The sequence below is a fragment of the Meles meles genome, chromosome 6, assembly GCF_922984935.1.
Source record: "Meles meles chromosome 6, mMelMel3.1 paternal haplotype, whole genome shotgun sequence".
In the NCBI taxonomy this organism is placed as follows: Eukaryota; Metazoa; Chordata; class Mammalia; order Carnivora; family Mustelidae; genus Meles; species Meles meles.
The window spans coordinates 101,936,138-101,963,651 of record NC_060071.1 but is presented as its reverse complement, the minus strand read 5'-3'; the positions used below and the strand labels follow the sequence as shown (position 1 = coordinate 101,963,651).

Genomic DNA, 27,514 nt, shown 5'->3' with positions numbered 1-27,514 from the left:
TAGATTTAGGATATATTTTGATCTATTAGAAGAAATTGTATCCCAAAATTTTAAAGAATGAAAAAACTATATGTATACAAAAAATGAGGTTAAGTACAATGAAGGGATAGAATATGACTATAACAATGAAAATTAAAAAATATTTTAAAAAGGGTGTTGATAAGATAGAATAGTTAAAAACTAAAAAATAGTTAAAAATTAAAAAAATTTTTTAAAAAAAATTTTAAAAATTTAAAAAATAAAATAAGAAAAAAACAAAATTAAAAAAATTTAACTTTAAAAGACTAAACGGTCATGGGGAAAAAAGTCATGAATTCCATGTGCTGTACACCCATATTTCTGAAGTTTTGCAGTTCTTATTGATCAGTGAACTTGGTCTTGGGTGGGTGTTCTTGCTGATCTTCTGGAGGCGGGCCTATTGCAGTGATTCTCAAATGTCTTGCTGGAGGTGGAAATGCACCACCCTTGCCAGGGGCCAAGCTAAGCAGTCTGCTTGGTTTTGCTCTCCGGAACTTTTGTTCCCTGAATGCTTTCTGTAGAGCTTTGGAGGAGAATGAAAATGGCAGCCTCCCAGTCTCTGGCCCAGAGATGCCAAAAACTCGGGGCCCCACTCCTCATTGCGCCCTCAGAGAAAAGTAGTCAATCCCTCCCAACTCCCTGGTCTCTGGCCGCACTCTGAGCTCACCCTGCCTGTGACTGAGCATTTCTATCTTTGGCACACAGCCCCATTTGGAGTCTCCAAACCCAGCCAATTCCTGCAGTGTTCTCCTGCGCTGCTCCTCCTGAAGGAGAAAGGAGGGGGTCTCCCTGAATCTGCCACTTGTGGGGTCCCTGCCTGAAGAACAGTGGCCTGACTGTATTGGGAATCATGGTTTAAGGTAAGCCTGAGCTAAGAACCCACTTCTCGACTCCATCTCTGCAGCTAGCTTCCCTGCTCTGATGCCTGGGAGCTCTGCTACAGTCAGGCACCCCCGGTCTTTCTCTGACCCTGCGTGCCCTGAGACCACTGTCCCTGTGAGGGCTCCACACCCCCCATTTAGCCTCTGGAGCAATGTCTCTCAGTGGAGCAGACTTCTAAAAGTTCCAATTTTGTGCTCTGCTACTCTACTGCTTGCTGGGAGCTGGCCCTTCCCCCTGTGGTCTTGCTTCCCGTATGTCACCTGGATTCACTTCTCCACATGTCTTACCTTCTGGAAAGTGGTTGATTTTCTGTTTCTAGAACTACTGTTCTTCTTCACTTCAATCTCCTCTTTGTAGGTGTTCAGAGTGCTCTAGTAACTATCCAGCCAAACTCCAGAGACCGGATGATATTAGGTCTCCTACTGTCTCTGCCATCTTGTTCCTCCCACTAAAAATTCTTTTTAAAACGTGTACTATTGTATGATGATTTAATATACCTATACATTATGAAATAATTAGCACAATCAAGGTAATTAATGAATTCATCACCTCACATAGTTATTTTTTACGTAGTGAAAATACTTAAGATAGTCTGTCTTAGCAAATTTCAAGTATGCAATACAGTATTATTAACCATAGTCACCATGTTGTATATTAGAACTTATTGATCTTATAACTGAAGGTTTGTACCTGTTGCCTAACATCTCTTTCCATGTGCACCCTCCCCCCACCCCACCCCCCAGCCCCTGGTAACTCTTGTTCTACTTTCAGGTTTGAGTTCAATTTCTTTAGATTTCATGTATCAGTGAGATCATGCAGTATTTGCCTTTTGGTGTCTGTTTTATTTCACTAAGCATGATACCTTCCAGCTTCTTCCACGTTGATATAGCCATTATGAGAAACAGTGTGAAGGTTCCTCAAAACATTCATATGAGTCAGCAATCCTACTTACGGGTATGTATCCAAAGGAAGTGAAATCAGTATCACAAAGAGATATTGAGATATCTGTACTCCCAAGTTCATTGCAGCATTATTCACAATAGCCAAGATATGGAAGGAGTCTCAATGTCCATTGACAGATGAATGCATAATGAAAATGTGATACATATATCTCATCTATAATATATATGGAATATTATTCGGTCACAAAAAAGGAAATCCCTGTTTGCCACATGTTTATTTTTAGCAGCCCTTTGGAGATAAGGGGTTAATTTCTAGGAGTGAGTCTGACTCTGGCAGTGAATATTTCAGCCTCAGAGTAGTTAGACAGCGGGATATTTTTGAGTCAGTAATCTTTTCCTGTGCCTTCCAAGGCCTTTGAGAATGCTTTTATCTTTTACCATTGACCTGAAATAAAGCCTGCAGGGACAACTGATGTTTCTCCTATGTTTAATGAAGGACAAATCTCTGAGTACATTTTACTTGTATGAAATGCATAATAGGGAAGGCATGCATTGTTTATTAACTTGGTTCAAAGGCAATTTAAGAAAGCTCAAGTCTGGTTAAATGATACAGAAATTATGTTTCTGGAGAAAAGATCTCAGTTCATTAATTTTTAAAATCTTTGCCCCCTCCCCCATCTTTTAAGCCATAATGTTTTTTGTTATTCTATTATTTATTTATTTTTCCAAAAAGCTGTTTTGAAGTCTCTGAATTTTCCTCTTGGGTACATTTCATTCCTATTTCAGTCTCTCAACACTATTATTCAAATGTTCAGCATTTAGAAGTGCTCAATGTCTTCCCTGGGATTATAACTTTTATTCCTGATTATCTGATAAATGCAAATCAAATATTTATCATGTGATTGTGATTAAAATATATAACCCCCGAAAGATCTTTATATTAAAGCAACTCTTCCTGAAAAATATGTTTTTTAACTGTTATTGGATAATAATGAAATACATTCTCTTTCTCCCTTTCTCCCTTTATCTCTCTCTCTCTCTCTATATATATATACACACATATGTGTGTGTGTGTATATATATATATAAACTTTTTAAATGATTTTCCGTTAAATCTAAGGAAGCTATTTATATACATCAAGGTTTTCTCATTTTAGTGTTAAAGAGATTTTTAAAGAATTTGAGGCGAATTAACCTGCCTGGGTCTCACTGTGAATTAGGAGGGTTCTGTGTCCCTGATGATATTTCTCATTTTGAGCTGTATGCAGAGACTGCACTGAAGGTCCTCGAAATGAACTCACATGGGCACTAGCAATGGCTACACAGTTAAAGTGAAGGGAAATGTTTGTAATTTTTCAAGTTAAAAGACATTCCATCAATGAGAAAGAATTTTAGAGATGTATCTGTTCAGATTAGTTATAACATGTTTATCTGGTATTCGAGAAGCTGCTCTGGGAGGATGGGGTGACCCAGAGGTTCAGCTGTTTTGAGGGTGTGATACCAGGGGCTGCCTTGGCTTTATGTGGGAGAGGAAGCCTTCTGGGGACTCTTGGAAGAAGCAGAGGTGAGTGTGTTCAAGTTCAGGTGAAGCTGTGGAGAAAACCAAGAATGAGAACAAATGTTAAAAGGAAGGGATTTAGGAGCAAGTGTAGTGCATGATTGCTTGAACGAAGGGAAGAGAAGTGTGCTTGGAGTCAAGCAGGAGGTCAAGGCTCTGAGGCACAGGGAGGACCCTATTTCTGGGCACTGTGCTAGGCATTCCACATCAAGCTTCCACTTAATCTCACAGCATCTCTTCAAAGCCCATGTTATTGCCCCAGTTTACATGTGGGAATACTGGGATATGAGGAGAGGTTATAAGCTGCTCAAGGTTACACAGTGAGGATATCTCAGAGCTAGAATTCTGGCCCAGGTTTTAAAGGTCCTGCTCTGTAACCCATTATTTCAAATCCATGATTCTGCTGATTCATAGTGCAAAGGTACGGGAGAGGTTTCTTTTCTTTAATTTGATCACTTCTCTGAAGGATGTGTTTCTCCTTACCAAATTATCCCTTGGAATGTTCACACATAGTGACCAGGTCTCTTTATCTATAGGCTGTTCATGGAGGCTCTTTCCTGATTTCTTTTAATTAAAATGCAGGTTTTAGCCCTCCTGACCAGTGTTCCTCCTTATTTAGATTTGAGGGGAGGAGTCACCAGGCTGGTGTGGCTTCCAGAGAGAGAGGACCCCAGCAATGACAGCCACCATTTTCCCAGAGGTCCAGGGAAGTTGGAGTGAGAAGGTCCAGAATGTGCTATCCTGTGACCAGCTGTGACTTCTCCTGGAGCTGCTGCTTCCTGCTTGGGATCAGAGCTATGGAAAGCCAGCTTGCACCTGCAGTCCTTGATGGGAGGAGGCTCTCTGTGAGGTGGTGGTAGCCAGGGCAGTGTCTGCCAATCTGGCTCCAGACCAGAAGGGTGCAGAACTGTGGGCTCTCCACTGCCACTGGTGTCCTGCTGTTGGAGTTCCCCAGAGAGGGAAGGATGGGAAGAGAGCAACTGCTGTCCTAACCAACCTGGTATTCTAGTTTCTCTGCTTGGGAGACCATTTGGAAAAGGTCACTAGGGGATGGGCACGTTTAGAGCTGGATGTGTGCTCGCATGGGGGATGGTTACGGTGCTGCAGCTGCTACCATATTATCGTGGGCAGCTGCTCTCTCCAATTGCTAACTCAGTGAACTTTGGTCTTTGTGATTGTAGGGCTCTCAGGGTGGGGGTGGGGGGGTGACAGGGGACTCAGAGACTGACCCTTTCTGTATCCATAGTGTCTGGGTCATTGTCAGGGAGACTAGTAAATATTTGCAAAATGAATGAATTAGTAGCAAATAGCAAACACCATTCATTGGGATATATTAAGAAGTGTTCTTTTTTAAAAAAGATTTTATTTATTTGAGAGTGAGAGAGAGAGAGAGAGCACAAGCAAGTGAGCAGACAAGCATGGGGCGGGAGAAGCAGACTCCCCGCTGAGCATGGAGTCTGACTTGGGGCTCCATCCCAGGACCTTGGGATCATGACCTGAGCGGAAGGCAGATGCTTAACTGATTAAGTTCCTGCAGATGCCTCAATTAGGAAGTGTTCTTGAAAAAAGAAATCTGGTAAGACAATGGAGGGGAAATTGGACAAGGAAAAGAAGGAAACAAGTTTTATAAAAGTATGCAAAGTCCCCCAGAGGCTGACTTTGGCTCAATCCCCCAGAAGAGCTCTCCAGATAGTATGGGTCATACCACAGAGCTGCCCAGATCAGGGGTGAGGTCACTGGGGTGTTTATCGTCCAGCACGGATTGAGAGCCGCCTCCAGGACATAAATCCCCGTGTTCTCCTGCTCTCGTGGTGGAGTGTATGACGGTAGAGCCTGGTGCAGTCTGTTGATAGAGAGACACAGGTGATGGTTACTGGGAGTGAGTTCACTAGGACATGGGGTACAAGAAAGCTTCCATACTTCAAGTGTGGATCATGGATTAGCAGCTCTAGTACCAGCACCACCCAGGAGCCCGTTTAAAATGCAGAGCTTCAAGCCCCACCCTGGACATATGAAATCTTGGGATACAATATAACAAGGTCTCTAGGCAAAGTGTAAAAGCCCAGTGAAATTTGAGAAGTGCTGTGACAAAGGGGGTCTGAGAGATTGGGTGGAGTGCTGATGTTGCCTGTTACATGGCAAGATAGCAAGTCTCTGAATTTTGAGAAACTCCCTACTTCTTTCTTCCTAGGGGGGAAAAATGGGCTCAACATGTAGTTCCTACCAGGGGTACTACTTGTAGAAAAGGGGTTGATGGCTTAAAAACGAGGAGACAGACAAACAAATATGTAAACAACAGTAAGAACAAAATTCGTATCCTTGAATTTCAGTTACCAGGAAATCAGTGTTTGAGTCTTCAGGAAACTGAGTGGTAATGTAACAACTTTCCCAGCAGTAACTCTACAAAGGCGAACCCATTTAAACTTTACAATAACCCTGAGGCCGATACTTTTATAATGACTACTTCCATTTTACAGATAAGAAGATAAAAATGCCAAGAAGTAACTTATTCTTGTTACCTACCACGTGGTGATGCTTGGAATCAAATTTAGGTCTTTGGCCCTAAAGTCTGGTTCTTGGCCACTATTCCATACCGCCCCTAGGAGGAGGGTGGGGGGCTGACAAGGACTTCTAAGAATCCTTAAAGTCATATACACTAGTAACCTTGACTGCCAGTGCACAAAGTCTGTCTTGAATTTTCCTATATATTCCCTTCAAATGGCTTAATTTCAGGAGGTATTTCTGTACCTTTAAATATTCTCAGAGTTTCTGAGAGGCCAACTCATTTGAGGCTAAGGCGGCCCTAATGTAGTTGCTGCCTCAGACTCGTTGTTTTAGACCTGGAGTTCAGGTTCACATTTCATCCGATTAGATGTTTGCAGTGGCTGATGAAGACACCAGTGACTTGGTCCAAGCCTTGGAGGCTCCCAGGGGCAGAGAGGTGCTCTCTCCTTCCCCGCTCCTTCCAGAACTCAGACACAGCTTCCCCATCTTGACCCCCACAGACATAGCCTGCTGTGCTGAGGCTCTTCCAAACACCATGGGTAAGGGTCTCTGAGTGTGTTGGCATGAGTGATTGCCACATGGGCCAAACTGGCTTGCAGCTGCTGGCCTGTGTGGCTGTGAGTCTAACATGAAAAGTAAAGGTAAGGGGAATGAGGCCCTGCAGTGAGGGTGTCTCTCTTGTCACCATGGTTTAATTAAGGGTAGCTAGAGGAGGACTTTCTTCAAAAACATGCCATGAGTGTCTAAGGAATTTTTGAAGTAGGCAGTTCATTTGCAGCATAAGGAAGAATGATTTCATTCCATTGAGCAAATAGGCAGGGAGATAAAGAGCATTGGTGACTTTTAATTTCACTCTTAGAAGATTATGGAAAGCAGTATGGTAATGATTCCTGAGAAGCTGCAGGAACCAGCAGACTCATTGTTAATGTCAGAGACTTTTGCTTATATTTAAACCTTATTATTTGTCTCTGTTCTTCCACTGATGGTTGTGTAGTTTTGATCCATTGCCTCCAGGTCCTCCATGAGGATGATGGAATGATTTCATTTCTTGGGAATCTGGTGATTCATGGAGGTTCATCTAGGGAAGAAACTAGAGAGCGTTCCTTCATCAATATCTTCTGAGCCCTTGCCAAGATGGCGGGATGTGGCTGTTGGTCTTGAGGCACTCCCAGCTCGGGCTTGCTGGGCTGTGTGAAGAAAGACAGCAAACTTTCTCTCTCTCTCTCTTGTTTTTTCAAGGAACATACCATCCAGGCCTAGAGGTTTCTTTACTGACAAACAGTGGGAGAGTGGGCAGGAGATTGTAACAAATACCTTCTTTCACACATAAGAGATTCCATCATTGGGTCATTCTTCCTTCTCCAAGAATCCTACTAGACTCCTAGAGCCCACATCCCCTCCCAGTACTGTTTTTTAGAGGCGAAGTCATCCCCAGTACATCAGTGATATGTCTTGATGTTCTCCCCATAGCAAAAATAGTTACACCTCAGACTTCTTACCTTGTCAAGCAGCTTGATACTATGATTGCTTATTTCCTTTTTTATTATTTTTATTTTTATTTATTTTTTTCATTGTAAGTGTACTCTTTAATCACCCATTTTACCCGTCATCCCATTCACTTCCCCTCTGGTAACCATCAGAGTGTTCTCTATAGTTAAGAGTCTGTCCTTAGTTTCTCTCTCTCTTTCTCTCTTCCTTTGAGAGCAAACTAACTTTAATTGTTTATTTAAGAAAATATTTTCTTTCAGTTAGGTTTTTGCTGCTTGGCTGAAGGGTCCACACTGTTGCTGGAAATCACTGTTTTCTTTTCTCAGGGTGCTGCTCTGTGTTCATCTCTTTAGATGCCATGAACATCCCTGTGGTACTTCCAACCCCTCTCTTTGGATGGGGAAGGGAGCTTCTACTGCCTACTTGTCTTTCTGTCAGTTGGACAGCTTTCTTTCAGTCATTTTTTCCCATCTCCTGGAAGGGAAGAGAAGAGTAAAGACTTTGATTTCACAGCTGTTTTCTTTCCCAAGGACGTGACCTGGAAGGGTATTTCTCCTAGTTTTCCTTAACTCCCAGGTTGCTTGATGGAGAATGACTTCATATGTGCTCGGGTGCTTGACTTTGTAGGCATTTTCTTGTAATAAATGATGTCCCTCACCACCCCCCTTTCCACTCCCATTTGTTGGTAAGAGTGAGTGGACCTGTCCTGCAAATTCCTGAGACCTTTTGACTGTGGCTTCTCCATCTCTTCTTTCCTGTTTCACTCAAAGTCCAACCCGGAAAACAGAAACCATTCTAAATATTTAAAATAAAGTGAATTTAATACTAGGAAATGATTATTATGGGTTAAGGAAGAGATAGGTAGTCAAGTATAGTATGTACTCTAGAGATGAGAAATAACAAGAAGCTGTACTACTCCTACCCAGGTGGACAGAAGGTCATGTTATTTGAGCCCGTGGGTTTGGGTCACCCACAGCTCTATGTAGCTGTACGTATAGCATGAGCTGGGGCCAAGAAGGAAGCATGGCCTCTGCTGGAGGTGCTTCCTAAGATATACAGAAAGTGGGAGAGATACTCTGGCTTCTCCATTCCTCCTGCCTTCCAGTGTCTTATTAGAGCTCTTGTTGGACGAATCCAGTTTGAAGCCTGTTAATGAGAAAACATGGGAAACAGCCTTCAGGGGCTGGTCCCTGTGCATGAGGGTAGAGCAGGGAAAGGCTGGAAAGTATTTAGGAGCAAAAGGGCTCAGAGCTCACACCCCCTATGGTAAATACCAGCATGGGTCTTATCATAGGGTCTATCCAAAGTTCCTTAGCAGTTCTCGCTCTTTGGATTAGGTGCATGTTTGGTTGTATGTGTTTGGGAACCCAACATAAATTTTTGTGTGAGATCCTCCTTGTTGCTTGTTTTGAGAAGTTTCCGAGTCTCTCACCCCAACACTACCCCCTGTCCCCGCCCCGTCACCTTTCATCACCTTCATGTTTTAGTTCCTATTTAATCTGTCTCCCAATGCTACTTCCATACCTTCTGCTAATTCTGGCCAACCATTTCCTACCAACTAGCTCAGATCTGCTCTGCCAATCTGCAGACGGTTCAGTTTCATCCCAACTAATTTGGCCCTGATTTCTCTCTGTACTCCCATATCCCCTCCTTGGTCATTAGGAATCATTTTCTTTGATAAGGTAATTAAGATGCTGAGCATAATTTATCAGCTAACATGGCTATATAAGGATTTCACATTAATGAAGACACAGTGGTAAGGCTGTGATTCCAATTCCTGTTAAATACAAACTCATCCACTGCATTGACACTGACTGGCAGTAAACTACTATTCATTAAACTCACCAAGCTTATATTATTCTCTGTAGAGACAGCTGGAAAATTATCCTTGGGTGCTACAACACTAATTTTAATTTTAAAGAAATGAGCCATGAACTGCTGAAAATAATAATTCTCAATGATGACACCTGAGAGGCTGTTGTGGGTATCAACCAATATATTAATTTTATCTCTGGTTCCCAAGCTTCAGAAATCTTCTTGCTTGCTATACAAGAATTGTGTTAGGGTGTGGCCCATACAGCCCTAAATACAAAAAAGTTTTTTTTTTTTTTTTTAATGGCTCTCCATTCTGTGGAACAGGTCTCTGCTGCTTATCCTTCACAGGATCTTCCCATTTGGAATGGTAGGAGTTGACCCGATATCTGTCTTTCCGATAAGCATGTCACCATAACAGTGTGAATATTCTTATTTTAGGAGAAGCATATTTTAAAAAGATGACATTCCTATTTAGAAAACTGTGGGTTTTAAAAATTTTTTTGGCGGGGGTTGACTCGAGTAGTTATGTTCTTTGAGACAGAAAGAAACTCTTTTGCAACCAAAGCAAGAATTCTACAATATACTACTACTAAGTGATACCCATGGTGAGTCTCTGAAATAGTTTGAGATACAAAAGCTTAAAAGAAAATCACCTCTGAATTCTGAAGATGAGTCCACGTTACATTTTAATTCTTCATCACCGTGACCATCAAAATTTGTTTGCCTCTCTTTATAAATTTTATCAGAATTTGCCTTTTTTCACCCTCAATGTGTTTGAGAGTTTTCTCCAAGGATCTTCCCAGTGATAAACCCTTATTCCGATTCCTATAGGTCCTTGTTCAAGGGTACCGTGAACTACAATGCCGGATCTTATTAGGGAGTCTGTAAGCCCTGAGCAGTGAGGGTCTGGTCCTGAATTGTTGCAGTTTTGGTGTGCACCGTTTGGCTGCTTCAGAGTCAGAGAGGTTGAAAATCTAATAACCGAATTCCCTGGTGCTGAAGGAGAAGAGGCTGCAGTTGATTATTCTCCTAATTATTTAAATTTCTCTCCTTTCACATATTGGAAGCACTCTCCATGGGACTAACAGTCGAACCACCAAGGAGAAGTTTTATTTCTCTTCACGAAGATCAGGTGGTTTGCTGAGAAGCAAGTAGCCACTGGAGATTTGGCTGAGTTTGGTAAGAAGCTCTCCTTTGAAATCAGTGCTTTGCTCTTCCTGCCTCCCTGCAAGGTTGCAGCGCTTTCCTTGAGGAGATGAGATTTTGCATGGGAAGTGTGATTTGCTTCAGAAATTACGACTTTGCAGCTGTAATCTTATAAGAGTTCCTTTGATTGCCCTTTCGTCAGCCCTGCAAATAGTTCTAGAAACATCATTAGTTTTCCCATATCAGAAGACCAATATCTGAACCAATGCCCAAGACAACCATTCTTAAAAATTTCTTCCAGAACACAATTTCTATATATTTGTTTGAAAACCCACCTTTTCAAAGAAACCAGACAAAAAAGGAAATGTATTATTAGCATACTCAGTTCCAATCTCTCAGCTCTGTTTCTTCTAGATTCTATAGGTCAGGCTTAAAAAACTATTTTACATGTTTCTTGAGGACACAGGGAATCTAACAATTACTAATACCACCTATCGCACTCAGAACAGGCCTGGAAATAGAGTGGACACTTGAAAAATGTGGATGAACTAGTTGGTTGTGATTTCATTGTGATGATGCAGGTTAAAGAGAGTGCCTCATTCTTGGAGATCAGGATTCTGCTGGTTAAGGTGCTGCATTTTGTAAACAAGAGAAGACCCGACATGAGTTAGCTTGAGGAATAATGAGGCTTTTATTAGCTTGTGAAGCCGAAAAGTACAGAGTCAGTGCAGGACTCTAACTCTGAGATTCTGTCAGTTGTGTTTCCAGTTGGTTTGGTAAGATGGTTGCCAACCTCTGTGACGGCAATGAAGGAGAGAGAAAGCACTGCTTCCCATAATTTAAATAGAGTCTTGAGTTCACCTAAGCCTTCACCCCCAGAGATTCAGTTTCTATTGATCATAAATGAGGCTCAGGAGTTGGTGTGCTTTAAAAATTCCCCAGGGTATTCTAATGTGCAGCCAGGGCTGAGGACTGCGGTGCTGGGAGAGGTCTCTACCTGAGCCAAAGTGGCCTGATAAGATTTTTTCTCCCTTTGGAATTTGAAATCTGGAATGGAAATGCCCAGGAACTGAATGTTTCTGGGGCTGAGTCATGTTGATGATAGTGGCCTTAGAGGGGACCTCTAAATTATCCCTCTGAGGTCTCTAATTACTCTGGTCTCTATACTTCCCATGAGCACGGTTATTCAATTCTCCCCTTGATTCTATGAGGTACTCTCATTTTCTTCTACCCATCCATCTATCCATCTATCTGTCCATCCATCCATCCATCCATCCATTCTTCCACTCATTTAATCACCAAATATTTATTCAGTACCATCTAGTTGTCTCTAGTCATCTAGTTGTACCATCTAGTATTGTCTCTTTCCTGCATTTCATGGAAGGAATCTATGAAACTACTTTAAAAGTTTAGTTTGGGGCACCTGGGTGGTTCAGTGGGTTAAGCCTCTGCCTTTGGCTCAGGTCATGATCTCAGGGTCCTGGGATTGAGCCCTGCATCGGGCTCTCTGCTCAGCAGGGAGCCTGCTTCCCTCTCTCTCTCTCTGCCTGCCTCTCTGCCTACTTGTGCTCTCTCTCTTTGTCAAATAAATAAATAAAAAAAATCTTTAAAAGTGTAGCTTGGATAAACTTTTACAGCCTGCTATCCCAACTCTTGTGTTAATTAAGGCAAATCTTTTCTCATTTTTTTGGTGCTACTCTCTTCAATCTACAAAAAAAAAAAAAAAAAAAAAAAGACATTCCTTGTTCTGTTTTCACAATGTCCTACTGTTCAGTTCCTTGCCTGCTGAACATCAGCCTCCCCAAATCCAGAAATAATTTGGAAAAGAGATGACTAGCATGGGCTTTCAAGCCAGTCTGTCTGGGTTTGACTTCTGGTTCCATCCTCCCATTCCTTCCTCCCCTCCCGCTGTTCCCTCTTCCCTCCCTCCCTCTCTCCCTATTTTCCTTCCTTCCTTCCTTCCTTCCTCCCTTCCTTCCTTCTGTATCAGCTTTACTGTGCTATAATTCACATTTAAATTTGTAAGATATTTGACATTGTAGTGACTTGATATCCAAATACATTGTGCTTAGTTTCTTTTTAAAAATGGTGATAATAGGGGTGCTTGGGTGTCTCAGTCAGTTAGGCATCTTCCTTTGGCTGGAGTCATGATCCCAAGGTCCTGGGATTGGGCTCCACATCGGGCTCCCTGCTCAGTGGGGAGTCTGTTTCTCTCTCTCTCCTTCTGCTTCCCGCTCTGCTTGCTTGTGTTTTCTCTCTCATCCTTTGTCAAATAAATAAAATATTTAGGAAAAAAAAGTGGTGATAATAAAAATGCTGGGTTCATAGGTTGTTGTGACAATTAAATAAGAAAATCCATGCCAAACATGTAGCGTTTTCTCATGGTAAACACTCAGTGAGTGATAGCAATTATTGGCGTGATGATCATTAAGTCTGCTGTTGCTTGAAGTAGGTATATCCATTGTTTCTGTAACGGGTCATACATTTCCTTTAGCAGCTAGTCAACCCTGCCACTGCAGGGCAAAAGCAATCACAGACAATCCTTAAGCAAGTGGGCATGGCTGTGTCCCCATAACATTTTTACAAAAACTGGTGGTGGGCTGGAGACGGTCCATGAGTCACCATTTGCCATATGATATAATGCAGTTATGCAGGGAGGCTCTCATTCTTGATAGTGGTGCCTTATTGAAACCTGTAAGGAAACTTCCATTATTTTTGAGAACTAATAAAAATTCTGGGAAGAGAGAGGACGGGTCAGGACTCGAGTCTAGGCAGAACTTTAGGCTGTAAAACATAGGCTTCATCATTACCAGTACACATTTATGGCTTATACTGTGCCAGCCAATGGGGATAGAAAGGGCTGTGGGACTCAGGGCTCACTGGGAAGAACTTCTCATTTCCCCTCAATATGCTTCTTATCCCAGGTGTGGCTTCTAATGGTGGGCATGTAACTGGGATTCTTGGGGAAGGTAGTTGTAGGACCAAATTTTCTTGTGGGAAATCATTTTAGGGGGATAAATATTTTTCCTTTGAAGTGCTTATTTAGCCATGTGGAAGCTACTCCGGGGCTATGCCTCGAAAGGAATTCTTTAAGGGCCTTCCAGCATGTAGTTATAGTTTCATTTTTCAGTGCAGTGGAGCAGGGCTGTGAAAGTGTACTCTGCGTTTAGAGGGGAAAAATGTGACACCTCGCTGTCCCATTTATCAGGAGCTTGGCACTTTTGTGGGCAGCAAGGAGACTTGTAAAGAAGACAAATAAAACCACTGGGAACAATAGTGATTCACTCCCCGAGAACCCCTTGCCCAGTTGTATTCTCTCATTTCCTGGAGTGTAAAATCAGTCCCGGGCCCTGCAAAACAAGAAAGCCCAATTGAAACACCAAAGCGAGACAGGGAGAGAGGCAAAGAGACTTAAGGGATGGAAATAGGGGAGGAGATGTGGATGGAGAAAGCTAGGAGTCTTCCCCATTGCCCCAGCCCTCTTCCTACTCGAATGGAGACAGGGTAGGAGGCAGAGGCAAAGTGCTCTTGAAAGGAAGAAAGGAAGGAAAGATGGAAGGAAGGAAGAAAAAAGGAAAAGAAGAAAGAAAAAACATGTGAAGAGGCTGCCAGTCTTCAGGGGTGAGATAGGACAGGACATAGCTCACTGTGACACCTGAAGCTAATTTTCACTGTGGACGGCCTCACCCTGCTGAGCTGCCGTTTATTCTGCTACCTGTTGTCTCAGCGGAGATGCACAGACAGTCACCGGCTGTGGGATGGCATCTTGAATGGACCCACATGTGCATCTATCCTGTTTAAAAAGCTAGCTCGTTGGTAAAATAATGGTCCCCCAGGGGCCCTAAAGTTCATAAAATGATATTTATTGGCTATTTACAGCTAATTCTTCTTGCTGGTCAGTAGGTATCATTTCTTAAGGAAAATGCATAGGATTGAAGCTGAAAATACCTTTTGCTTTTCTGGCAGCAGGTGAGAAGCATGGCCATGTGCTGCTTATAAATCATGGGCTTTCAACAAAAACCTTGACTGAGGGATGGGAGGGCTATTTTGTGGGGTTAATTTTCTTTTTTTCTTTTCTGTAACTTCCTTTATGGAAGAAAATGTTTGTGCTGTTAGGCTTTAGCCAATAGAAATTTATTGAGTTTTCCCCCCTTAGAGATCTTAAAATTTAATATGAGCTAGCCTTTGGTTTTTACATAGGGAAAGGGCAGGTGATTTGGGGTGGTGACAAGAAAGTATTTTCTGCAAGGGAAATGTAGAGGAACCCGAGATAATAAGCATTGCAGTGTTCCTCAGGTGTCCTTTTAGAGTTCTCAAAAGCTTTTGCTGAAAATTTTTGGATAGGTGATTTTGAAGGTCAGAAAGTTTTGTTTTCCTGTGGAGTAGATCAGCCTTACTGGTAGCTCGAGTTCATAGGCCATAGGACTTGAATGACATTCACCTAAACCTAAAGGAAGCTAGACTTAAGTCAATAAAGGACTTCAATAAAAATTGATGGTGGTATTTCCTTGGGCTACAGACATCAATTTTATTATAGCTATGTCCCACATTTGATTCTAAACTTTGGCTGAGGTCTGCTTTTCAGAACAGAATGAATTACATAAGCACTACTGAATAACTCACTTCTGTCTGTGGGCTGCAGTTCCAGGGGCCCGTGCACTGGGATGTGTCTAGCCCATATGTATGAGGTGGCAAGAGGATCCAGAGGGTAATGGTGGAAACAGGTTTTCATGAACACTGTTTGTGGACAGAAGCCAATTGTGGATGCTTGTCTGGGGTTAGAATGACTGTTCCCATCTGGAACTCTTATGATCCCTGGGTAACATGCACCGTCGAAAAGGAGTGGCAGGGGAGGCTCGAGGAGCATTCTCATATTTGGAGAGATGGCATAAAAGCTCTTGGAAATGAGAAAATAAACAGAAGCAGGTTTGAATCTCTTCTCCTATAGCAACTCAGAATATTTCAAATTTCCGCTGTGAGGCGTGTTGTCTCATTAGACTGCCACAGAATAGCCATTCAGGATATTCACTTCATCAACAGTGAAACAGAGATCAGATCTTCCTTCTGCCTTCCATTATCCCCGTGCACTGCTGGGGAGATGTCTATCTCCTCTTGGAAATGAAATGTACACTACCTGCTTAGTAATTAACCTTGGGTGTCTTGTAAACTGTGAGAATTAACTCCTTGGCTCTGGAAATCAGAGTTTATTCAAAGGACATCCTGCCCTGTACAATAAACTGTTCATTGATTCTGAATCAACAAGAAAATACAAACAAGAACCTAATTACAAAAATGGTTGGCAAAATTATGGTCAACTAATCTTCGACAAAGCAGGAAAGAATGTCCAATGGAAAAAAGACAGCCTCTTCAATAAATGGTGTTGGGAAAATTGGACAGCCACATGCAGAAAAATGAAATTGGATCACTTCCTTACACCACACACGAAAATAGACTCAAAATGGATGAAGGACCTCAATGTGAGAAAGAATAGTGATCTGAAGGGGCACGTGTACCCGAATGTTTATAGCAGCAATGTCTACAATAACCAAACTATGGAAAGAACCTAGATGTCCATCAACAGATGAATGGATAAAGAAGATGTGGTATATATACACAATGGAATACTATGCAGCCATCAAAAGAAATGAAATCTTGCCATTTGCGGTGACGTGGATGGAACTAGAGGGTATCATGCTTAGTGAAATAAGTCAATCGGAGAAAGACAGCTATCATATGATCTCCCTGGTATGAGGACATAGAGATGCAACATGGGGGGTTAGGGGATAGGAGAAGAATAAATGAAACAAGATGGGATTTGGAGAGAGACAAACCATAAATGACTCTTGATCTCACAAAACAAACTGGAGGTTACTGGGGGGAGTTGGGGTTGGGAGAGGGGGAGGGGGTTATGGACATTGGAGAGGGTATGTGCTATCATGAGTGCAGTGAAGTGTGTAAACCTGGCGATTCACAGACCTGTACCCCTGGGATAAAAATACATTATATGTTTATTAAAAAAAAATTGGAAGGGGAGGCAAACCATAAGAGACTATGGACTCTGAAAAACAACCAGAGGGTTTTGAAGGGTCGGGGGTGGGAGGTTGGGGGAACAGGTGGTGGGTAATAGGGAGGGCACGTATTGCATGGAGCACTGGGTGTTGTGCAAAAACAGTGAATACTGTTACACTGAAAAAAATAAATAAATTAAAATGGAAAAAAAATGGTTGGCAAAACAAATGAATTGTTTTCGAGCTCTGTAGTGGTCTGTATAGACCCTATCTACCCCTCTTCTTCTGAAGGACATTTATATATAAGTGACATTCATGACTGCTGATAAAGATCCTTGTCATCTAATCAAAGCATTACCCCTAAGATATTTTCCTTCATTTATTTGCATATTCTAATTACTTAAGAAAATGATTCAAGCAGGAGATATGATTTTATACTTGATTAAGAGCTATGGATGTTTATTTATAATGGGACAAGTTTCCTACCTTGAACAGTTTTGTGTTCATAGCCATTTCAGACTTTTATTTAGAAATAAAATATTTGTATGGGGTCTTCTATTCATCCTAATCTCTAGGTAATATGGAAATAATGCTGGAGTTCTCTATTCTTGGAACCTACTCATCTTCAGTAGGGCTACTGCTTCATCCCAGTAGGGCTCCTGGGAGTCCTTTTTTGATGCTGTGTGTGGTATAAACCATCAACAATGAGGAACATACTCCATTTATAGCCTCAAAGAGTTTATGGGTTGCCATCGTCTCTGCCACTGGCCCACCATTACCCCATGGCTGAAAGGTTATGCATTTCTTACAGCATGGAAGGTATTTTTGCTCTTCTCTTTAAACAGAAGTCTCTTCTGTCCAGCTGCCTATTTTAGTTCAGCAACTAAATAGTTGCAAGAGCTCTTACACCTGGTCTTTTGGTGCTTCGGACCCAGCAGGTGCTATGATCACAGATATATAAGAGTAGAATGTGATAAAAATGCTAGCAAGTATAAATCTGGTAATCTTGGATTTGTATCTCTGCATCCCACTTGACATAAAGGATTTGAGTACTTGTTGGGGGGAAGGGGAATCTTGATCTGATGTCTTGATCTTTGAAATGAGATTAAATTAAAGATTTGTAGAGTTTCATGGGACTTTGACTTCTCCTTGTTATCCTCTCTACATGGCAAAATGACATAATAAGAAGTATAATCCTCCTATGAATGTGGCATTTGCTGGAAGAAGCTATTGGTGTTAAAAGTCAAACAAACACACCATCTTCCCCCATTCAGACCAGTGTACATCCCAGTCATTTTAGCTCACATTTATTCTCCTCTGATGTGACATTGTCCCCTTGCTATGGTGTGTCAAATTTCTCTATGGGATAGGGAGGGATTTCTGAATTTAAAAAGCTTTGTTAAAATTCTAATAATTCCCAGACTTATAAGAAGCTCTAGGCTTCTTGAGGGCAAATACATGTATAAATTTGTTTTGTTTACCTCTCTGTGTAGTGCAAAAAGGGAGAAACTAAAAATAACCTTACAGAAAAATGAATCCTATTATATAATGTGACTGGTTTAAAGTTATAAACAAAATTTTACCTTTGAGAGGTAGTTAGAATATTTTCTGCTCTGAGGTCCTTACAGAGAGTTCATGTCCCTTTTTCTTTCCCGACAGTCAGAGGTGGGTCCTCTCTTTCCCACACTCCTCCTGTCAACAACTTCTCAGTGGTGCTGATGTCCATAGCCTGTCAGGTATTACAATTACTTGTGTTTGTACTTCATATTGGATCATAAACTTATTGAGGGAATTTTGTTCTGTTCATCTTTGTATTTGCCCCAACAAATAAGAAACAGTGACTTATACATAGTAAATGCACAATAAATTAATGGTTTTCTCCTTTTGAGAATTTTGAAACAATTCTTCAATAATTCATCTTAAGATGAATGCTTATTCAAAGGTGTTTGTTTACTATACTATGTGCCTGGTGGTGTCCAAGTTGCTGGGGATACAGCAGCGAATAAAACACAAAGATTTTCCCTTGTGACTCAATAAGGAAGAGCAAGTAAGTATATACCTTATTTGAGATGGGTGATCAGAGTTAAGGAGAAAAATAAATCAAGGGAGGGAAATGGGTTGCAGGAGGGTTTTTAGGGAAAGCCTTTCTGGTGGGGTGACAATCAAGGAGAGATTGGTGGTTGGTGATGGAGATGCCAAAGGGGAGAAAAGTCTCCTAGGTTAAGGGAATGGCAAGTGTAGCTTGAGGTGGGAGTGGGCCTGGAATGCTCAAAAAAGAACAGTGGATCAGTGTGTAGCTATATCCTGGGGATTGAGGGCAGAAGGAGTGGGAGCTAAGGGCAGAGAAGTAGCAAGGGCTGACATCTGTGCTGGTGGTCAGGTCTAATAATTTGAGCTGGAGACTGCTGGACACTGTTGAATGTTGGAGTGGCATGATTTGACATACAAAATTAAGGAAAATTTGTCCATGATGAAAGTTGTGTTTTGATTATCAGAAATTTCACTCTAAGGTGGAAGGCAGTTAAATGGGTTTAGCAATCTCTGAAGTGAAAGTGTGAAAATTAATTAAGAGAAATCTCACTAACATGGAGTCGGGGGGATTGGCAGGGGGAGTTCTCATGCCCTACAACTTTTGGTCAATTACAAATGCAATAGGAAGAGATGTACCTCGCACATGCGTACTATGGCTACCACCTTACTATCCAAGGAGGTAGGAAATCTTCCTCCTCCCCCCTGGCAACAGCCCAGCCAATGAGGGACAGTCAAAATCCAGCCAATGAAAAGCCACTATACTTCAATCTTCAAGTTTACTCCAGTGCACTTTTTGTTTATAATGACCTTCCCAGCTTCCCACCTTCTTCCTGCAATTCTTTGTTATTCTGGAATAAATCCATCTTTTGCTGGTGAAATAACTGGCAGTTTTATTTTTAAGGTTAACAAATGCATGCCTTAATTATGCCCAGCATACTGAATACATTTAAAGCAGAGTACTGCGAACACCGTGGGCATGCGGTTGTGATTCTGAGGTGAATATGAACACTTAAAGCCTCTATTTTGTGACCTATATTTTAGTGCATCTTACATTTCTTACTTCAAGCTTTGTTGATACACTATTCTGAATATGTTTTTATTGCTCCCTTACTTATCTACCAAGGATTTTCTGCTACTTGATGTACATAGAAGACACCAACTGTAATAGCTGGAAGTAAATTCTCACTAGGCCAGAAGACACTGTAGACCAGTGGTCACAAACTTTTCGGATCTTGCATCTCTCTCAGTAAAATATTTTTAAACCTTCACTCACAATTTATGTTTATTTTTCATTTATATACATGTACTCCAATGACCATATTTGTTTATTATAAAATGTATTCTTTTTTTTTTTAAAGATTTTATTTATTTGGCAGAGAGAGAGATCACAAGTAGGCAGAGAAGCAGGCAGAGAGAGTGAGAGGGAAGCAGGCTCCCTTCGAGCAGAGAGCTGGACGTGGGACTCGATCCGAGAACCCTGAGATCATGACCTGAGCCAAAGGCAGCGGCTTAAACCACTGAGCCACCCAGGCGCCCTATAAAATGTATTCTTAAAGGGATTAAAAAGGGTGACATAAATACAAACACCTTGGGGCGCCTGGGTGGCTCAGTGGATTGGGCCGCTGCCTTCGGCTCGGGTCATGATCTCAGGGTCTTGGGATCGAGCCCCGCGTCGGGCTCTCTGCTCCGCAGGGAGCCTGCTTCCTCCTCTCTCTCTGCCTGCCTCTCTGCCTACTTGTGATCTCTCTGTCAAATAAATAAATAAAATCTTTAAAAAAAAAAAAAAGAAAAAAAAAGAATAAAAAAAATACAAACACCTTAAAATAATATTTTATTGTTTGATATTAGAGTATTTTTGCTCTCATTAAAATATTATCACAATTTTAAAATGAGAGCAATGTACTTGCATGTACTTTATCACTTTGTAGACTATTAGTTTAAAACTTCGCAGTGAAGCAATTAGCAGGTATGTTTCAAATTCAATTTATTTCGAGACTTGGTTTTCAATTATTGTCGTAGTTGAAAAATATTCCTCAAAAATATCCAAGTGGAAGAAATCCATCATGGACCTCACTTACTTAATCATGTAAGTTAATTTTCAACCCCAAATTCATCTTGCAATGGCTTTTGTTGAAATATGGTTAGCAAATTTCCATCCTATGATCTTAATCAGATGTTTTTGCAAAACTAATTTGAAGGTAATGCATTTAATGTTTCAAACAAAGGCCTTCGGAACCCACTGAAACTCTCCATTTGGAAGCTTTAAAAACAGTTGTCAGACAGAAGAGTGTTTATGGTGATATACCCACAGTGTTTTCTTCAACAGAATCATATAATGATATAATATATAATATTAATGATAATAATATATAATATAATGATAATAATATATAATGATATAATGATGGAAAGATTTCCAAACGTTCATTTTTCACAATGCTCTTTCCATACACAGATTCCTTCTGTAAAGCAGTTGCATTTTCGCTTGGTGGTGAGACATCTAACTCACCTTGAAGAAATGGACTTAGTGTGGAGTAGAAAAAGAGCTGGTACTGGAAGTAGGAGAAGAGTGAGCGTTGCCATTGCTATCTTCTTTTATTTCTACTTGCAGCATTATTAGCATACTGGTTTTTTTGCAGAAATATCTTAAAGCCATCAAAGCATGTAGTGAAGATTTGTTTGATGAAAACTAGGTACCCCCATGTGCGAATCTGCTTATTTGGGGATACGTAAACCGCAACATAGAGCAAGATGTCAACCACCAAAGCAGCAGCAAGGGTGGGGCTGTCTGTCAGCGCCTCCCACGACCCTTTTCAGACAGACTTAAGACCCACACATCTCCTAGATAGATGAGATCTGACTATTTGGCAATGGGACATCTTTGCTGAGTGCCAGAGCTGATCCATAGATTAGATATTAGAAGAACGTTATTTCTTTCTCTTTTTACCTTAAAAATACCTTAAAAAATAGAAGTCTTAATATTTTGTTCAGCATTCCTGAGGATTGTGTTACACATTGTCGGGGCTTTGTGCACCCCACTTTAGCGACTACTGTATTAGATGCTGGCATTTTCAGTTGGGGTTCTTGAAGATCCTGATGAGCTGTAAAGAGTTAAAAAGTCTTGCTGCTCCATCCTTTGTTAGATCCCATCAACAAAAGATCAACCAAAAAAAAAAAAAATGGTTTGGGGGACAGAGATAATTAATTACATCACAGTAGTAATTGAAAGCAAAGTTAATTAAACTTCCTTTAGGCTGGTCATTGCTTATGTTCAAATGCAAATGAGTGTCTACAGCTGTCCCCAAAGTATCCTGTTACTGATGCTTTCTAATAGCTAACTGTGATTGGGATGGCTTTCAGTACAGATTCTTCCTTTTAAAAATTCCATTTTCCAGCTACCTTCTGTCTCGCCTCTCCTTTTACTTTTCCCAGGTTGGGTATGCCATTGCTGGGGTTCCTTTATTCCTTCCTTGCTTTTGATAGCAAGTTAGTGTGATCTCAGAAAGGAAAGTGGTTGGAGCCCAATGTACTACCCATCTTGAATTAATGAAATGTTTTTAGTGACATCTATTTGTGATGCCTTTGTTTTTCCTCTTTTTTTTTTAAGTTATTTTCAAAAATGGGCTCTGGGAAAACAAAGCTTTTCTTGTTTGTTTGCTAGCTTAATGGTGTGAATGCACCTCTCAGAGTTTAAAATTCCCAGGGCTGCTTCAGAGCAAAATTTTTCTTAAGCTTTTCTTCTTTCCCTTTCCTGCAAAATATCTTGAGAGAAGAGTCAGCTGTTAAGAGGAATTACAAAAGACGTGCGGCTGTGGTGTTGAGGGGTCTTGCCACAGCTCAATAATGTTGTAATCCAGGAACATGAAAAGGCAGTAGAAGGAAAAGGGTTTAGTTTTATGAGCAAGCAGAGAGAGGTGTGTGGGCAGAGGTGAGTGGGCAGTGTCCCTGGACATTTCCTTCCTACCCCTTTCCCTCCCTCTACTACCTTCCTTTCTCCCTCCCTACTTAGCTTCCTATCATCCATCCTTCCTTCCATCTTTCCCTTTTTCCTCCCTCCCTTCCTTCCTGTTTTCTCCCTATAGACCATAGAAACACTTATAGCAAATTCTGTTGGGAGCAAAAAGAGAGATAAACTACTTATTCCAGTTGTGTGGAGTTTAAAGAAACCCAAGAACCTAAGAGATTTCAGAGCCTGAGTGAGGTAAGAAGGGTGACCTCATGAGAGACTAGCTCAATGTGGGGTATTGGGGCCAGGGAAAGTTTAGCTGGGCATCTATACATGTGGGGGACTGATGGCCTGACGTGGGGTGTCAGAGCCTGATGGGGGGCTGTTGTGTGTAAGCAATCAGCATAGGATATCAGTGCCCTAGGCAGGCTAAGGAAGGTACAGACAGAGTGTGACACCCTTTTGCAAAACTTGATTTTCTACTTTTATGCCTCATAAGGGACAGTAAACATTTCTCCACCTCTGTAAGCCAAGGGAAGCATTGCTAAATCAATAAAAGGTTGACCTGCTGTATCTTCACTTTAGACTATCACAAAAGGGGATATGAAAGATTAGGAGGGAAGCACTGGACGCATAAAGCATATTCCCAGGAAAGAATAGGAAATTGGTGTTTCAACAAGTTTGGATAAAAATGTTTATACACAGTCGGACTCCCAGCAAGTCTGTGTTCATGCTTACAAAGCATGAGGAAAAATAAAAAAATCTCTTACCTTGAATATCACCTTCAGAATGGGAAGCAAGAAACTGCTTTTTTCTCCCCCTCCTCAAGATGACTTTGGTATGACAGAGAGGAAAAGCTTTGGAATCAAATTTTGTATTTATATTTCACAAAGAGCATCATATATTTCATGAAGGCATCATCGTGGGCCTATGGAAAGGGAAGACATTCTAACTTGTGAAACTGAGTAGATCTGATGTAGAGGGTGTCTGGTCCTTCTTAGGAACACTGTGTCTGGTCTTCCCAACCTGATTTATATAAGCCATGATGTGGAGATGGTACAGTTAGAGAGGGCCAGAGGCCTGGGTGCCTCTCTTCCATTGTATAGCTTTATTCCCACACCTGCTCTTTAAAGGGGGATCTATTTTGAACTAAGATACAGGGAGGTTGCCATTTTTTTTCTTCATATTCTTTCACTGCAGTAGAAAAAATTTTGCCATCTCTGTTTTTTTGCCTATTTCATAATGGCTGTCCTCGAGATGCTTATTCTTCTGATCCAGAATTCACTTAAAAAAATGTATCTGACTCTTAATATGTTCAAGGTAAGTGAGCTAGAATAAGTGGTGTGCTGGTAAGGGTTTAACAACCAGCTTTCAAAAAAAGAGGACTCACCCTCCCCCATTTCTAGCTCTTGCCCATCACTGTGGCCCATAGTCCCATCCTGCCTAAGTTCAAGCTGCCATTGTGACCCCACCAGCTCACAAAATTCAGCAGTCAGTCATTGCAAGCTAGTACACACCAGCTCCAGGACACTCCTGAAACCCTAATCTGGAAATGGTTCCTGTTTAAACTGAGCTAATTTTAGAAAAGACCCAATTATGTAAGAAGTACAACCTATGTGATTGGTCTCTTGAAGTTGTGGTATAAAGTGGTAACAACTCTCGCCATTTTTTTTTTTTTTTAAAAAATCCACTTCTCTGTAAGAAGTAACAGGAGAACTAGAACTTAACTATTGTTAGATACCTTTAAGCCTGATGTGGTGATATTATTCATTGTTTTTGAACCCTTGGATGAAATGAAAATAGAGATAAAAGTTGAGCTGTTTAGTCTCTCTGATTAGATTTAAAAATAAAATGAAACGTTAATGAGCCTCTGATTACCTTTTCTGGAGAATTATAAACATAATAGATTTAAACCTTTCCAAAATTGACGTTGTCAGGTCTTCCTGTTGGCTAAGAATATTCCAGAATGAATGCTGAAAGTTTCTTCTAGTTCTTTTTTGATGTTTGGTTTTATTGAAAGAGAGGACTGTATTTTATTTTCTTATATATTTCTGAGATGACGTTTATTCTTCACTGCTTTTTTTCTATGTCTTATTCAGTACCCCTTGACCTATCAGTTTGCCAATTGTATTATTATTATTATTTTTTTTGGACAGGGACACGAAATCATTTTTATTTTTATTTCTATTATTTTATTTTATTTCTTTTCAGTGTTTCAGAATTCATTATTTATGCACCACACCCAGTGCACCATGCAATATGTGCCCTCCATAATACCCACCACCAGGCTCACCACACCCACCACCCCGCTCCAAAATCCTTAGTTTGTTTTTCAGAGTCCACAGTCTCCTATGGTTTGTCTTCCCCTCTGATTTCCCCCAACTCACTTCTCTTCTCCATCTCCCAATGTCCTCTGTGTTATTCCTTATGCTCCTCAAATAAGGGAAACCATATGATAATTGACTCTCTCTGCTTTACTTATTTCATTCAGCATAATCTCTTCCAGTCCCATCCATGTTGGGTTGAGTAGTTGAGTATTCATCCTTTCTGATGGAGGCATAATACTCCATTGTATATGTGGACCATATCTTCTTTATCCATTTGTCCGTTGAAGGGCATTTTTTTCTTTCCACAGTTTGGTGACTGTCGCAGTTGCTGCTATGAACATTGGGGTACAGATGGCTCTTCTTTTCACTACATCTGTATCTTTGGGGTAAATACCCAGTAATGCAATTGTAGGGTCATAGGGTAGCTCTATTTTTTTTTTTTTTTATTTTTGTTTATTTGACAGCGAGAAATCACAACTAGGCAGAGAGGCAGGCAGAGAGAGAGGAGGAAGCAGGCTCCCTGCGGAGCAGAGAGCCCGATGCGGGGCTCGATCCCAGGACCCTGGGATCATGACCCGAGCTGAAGGCAGAGGCTTTAACCCACTGAGCCACTCAGGCGCCCCAGGGTAGCTCTATTTTTAATTTCTTGAGGAATCTCCACACTGCTCTCCAAAGTGGCTGTACCAACTTGCATTCCCACCAACAGTGTAAGAGGGTTCCCTTTCTCCACATCCTCTCCAACACTTGTTTACTGTCTTGTTAATTTTGGCCATTCTGACTGGTGTAAGGTGGTATCTCAATGTGGTCTTGATTTGAATCTCCCTGATTGCTAATGATGATGAACATTTATATTATTTTTATTTTTGATTTTCTTCAGTGAATTACCTGAGAGAGAGACAGATTTATTCATAGTATAATTAGCATAAATTCCAAAATGAAAGCAAATTAATAGTCAAGTAACTTCCTTTACTTAGACATACTCTGGGCTTTACACTGATCATTGATCTTGAATTATTTAGGAGCTTTCAGTAGTTCTGAATCAGCTCATCTGCCCCAATTTTTAAGATTCAGATATAAAATGTTTTCTGAAGTGATACATGAAGAGATATGCTTTTTAGAATCATGTGTGGAAGTTTCTGTCTTTGTTCTCTTAACATTACATATTTATCTGGAGCAGATAAGTATCAAATTTTCTTACAAATGCTAAAGTTCAAAGTTATAATATATAGTATAAAGTCTGCAAATTTATTCTCCTGTACTGCTTTTTCATCTACTCCTTCATTTTCTTGCTGTTTCCCTTCGTCCCCTCCTCTTTCTGCCTTGGTTGTTATAGTACTAGCAGACTCTGAACACTCTGAATGTAAGCTTCTCTTCTCATTCATCTTTGAGCCACAACATTTGAAACTGTGCTTGGCATATAGTAGGTTTTTAATAAATATTCACTGAAATCCATTTTTTTATTTGTTTATTTCAGCGTAACAGTGTTCATTGTTTTTGCACCACACCCAGTGCTCCATGCAGTACATGCCCTCCCTATTACCCACCACCTGGTTCCTCAACCTCCCACCCCCCGCCCCTTCAAAACCCTCTGGTTGTTTTTCAGAGTCCATAGTCTCTCATGGTTCATCTCCCCTTCCAGTTTCCCTCAACTCCCTCTCCTCTCCATCTCCACCGTGTTCTTTGTTATGCTCCACAAATAAGTGAGACCATATGGTACTTGACTCTCTCTGCTTGACTTGTTTCGCTCAGCATAATCTCTTCCAGTCCCGTCCATGTTGCTACAAAAGTTGGGTATTCATCCTTTCTGATGGAGGCATAATACTCCATCGTGTATATGGACCACATCTTCCTTATCCATTCATCCGTTGAAGGGCATCTTCGTTCTTTCCACAGTTTGGCGACCATGGCCATTGCTGCAATAAACACTGGAGTACAGATGGCTCTTCTTTTCACTACATCTGTATCTTTGGGGTAAATACCCAGCAGTGCAATTGCAGGGTCATAGGGAAGCTCTATTCTTAATTTCTTGAGGAATCTCCACACTGTTCTCCAAAGTGGCTTCACTAACTTGCATTCCCACAAACAGTGTAAGAGGGTTCCCCTTTCTCCACATCCTCTCCAACACACGTTGTTTCCTGGCTTGCTAATTTTGGCCATTCTAACTGGTGTCAGGTGGTATCTCAATGTAGTTTTAAATTGAATCTTCCTGATGGCTAGTGATGATGAACATTTTTTCATGTGTCTGATAGCCATTTGTGTGTCTTCATTGGAGAAGTGTCTGTTCATATCTTCTGCCCATTTTTTGATATGATCATCTGTTTTGTGTGTGTTGAGTTTGAGGAGTTCTTTATAGATCCTGGATATCAACCTTTTGTCTGTACTGTCATTTGCAAATATCTTCTCTCATTCCGTGGGTTGCGTCTTTGTTTTGTTGACTGTTTCCTTTGCTGTGCAGAAGCTTTTGATCTTAATGAAGTCCCAAAAGTTCATTTTCGCTTTTGTTTTCTTGGCCTTTGAGACATATCTTGAAAGAAGTTGCTATGGCTGATATTGAAGAAGTTACTGCCTATGTTCTCCTGTAGTATTCTGATGGATTCCTGTGTCACATTGAGGTCTTTTATCCAACTGAAATCCATTTTTAACTTTTTCAGGTAATTCCCTGCTTATGATTCAATTTCTCTTGGGTCTTAGACATTTTCCCCTAAGTCCTTTGGATGGGCAATGAGATGCAAAATAAAGAGGCTGTATGGAGTAGGTGAGAAATAGAGGATTTTGATTTGAGATGGTTGTCAATGGCAAGTGTAAGAAGAATAAAAAGAACATGCTTTTTGGTGGGTTGAAACCTAATTATTGAAAAAATTGTGTCTAGCACTAGACTGATCAACTGT

General features: G+C 41.0%; 1 pseudogene; it reads right to left on the bottom strand.

Annotated features, from left to right (window-relative positions):
* LOC123943650 overlaps positions 1–27,514 on the bottom strand; it is a 162,430-nt pseudogene that overhangs the window by 49,430 nt on the left and 85,486 nt on the right.